The 1,008-nt window shown below is 38.3% G+C and overlaps 1 pseudogene; it reads right to left on the bottom strand.

Moving 5' to 3' along the window:
- LOC101984273 overlaps positions 1–1,008 on the bottom strand; it is a 398,439-nt pseudogene that overhangs the window by 382,705 nt on the left and 14,726 nt on the right.

Here is a 1,008-nt window from a genome sequence, read left to right as displayed (position 1 = left end):
GAGGAGGAGGAGGAGGAGGAGGAGGAGGAGGAGGAGAGTGGAAGACATGGAGGGGCCACACTTGAAGAGAAGTGTGAAATCAAAAAGGTTACCTTATCATTTAAATTCATTTGGCTTTTGTCCACATGAGTTTATAGGAGCAAATAAAATAATGAGGTACATCATCATGCTTGAACAGATTGTTGACACTTGGCAGAATTTTTTCTTCAGAATAAAAAATCTTGTTTAACCGAATGTAAGTGTGTTGGCTAAAGTTCTTACCAAATCCTTTGCAATCCCTTTGTTTCCCTTTAGTGTGAGTTCTTTCAGGGTCTCAAAGATTACTGTTACACACAAAGTCTATAACAGACTGATTACACTAAAGATTTTCCTCTTGCATAAAGACTCACGAAGGGCAATGACTTTACTACACGGACTACATTTTTAGAGTTTCTCTCCAGTAAGATTTTTTTTCATGACTTCAAAGATTAATGTTACATACAAAGGGTTAACTACATTACTTGCATTCATAGGGTTTCCTTCAGTATGTGTTCTTTTATGTATTTGGAGACTTCTGTGATGTGCAAAGGCTTTACAACACTGAGTACACTGGTAGGGTTTCTCTCCAGTATGAATTCTTTTATGAATTCGAAGATAACTGTGTTCTGAAAAGGCTTTATCACACTCATTACATTTATAGGGTTTCTCTCCACTATGAATTTTTTTATGTATTCGGAGACTAGTGTGACGTGCAAAAGCTTTGCCGCACTGACTACATTCATAGGGTTTCTCTCCAGTATGTGTTCTTTCATGTACTCGGAGGTAACTGTGATGTGCAAAGGCTTTACCACATTCAGTGCATCCATAGGGTTTCTCTCCAGTATGAATTCTTTCATGCCTTTGAAGATAACTGTGACGTGCAAAGGACTCACCGCATTCATTACATTTGTAGGGTTTCTCTCCAGTATGCATTCTTTCATGCTTTTGAAGATGACTGTGACGTGCAAAGCCTTCACCACATTCATTACA

This window comes from Microtus ochrogaster, unplaced genomic scaffold (assembly GCF_000317375.1).
Source record: "Microtus ochrogaster isolate Prairie Vole_2 unplaced genomic scaffold, MicOch1.0 UNK89, whole genome shotgun sequence".
NCBI lineage: Eukaryota > Metazoa > Chordata > Mammalia > Rodentia > Cricetidae > Microtus > Microtus ochrogaster.
Note: the sequence above shows the minus strand (reverse complement) of the source record. Positions and strands in the feature narration are given on the sequence as shown.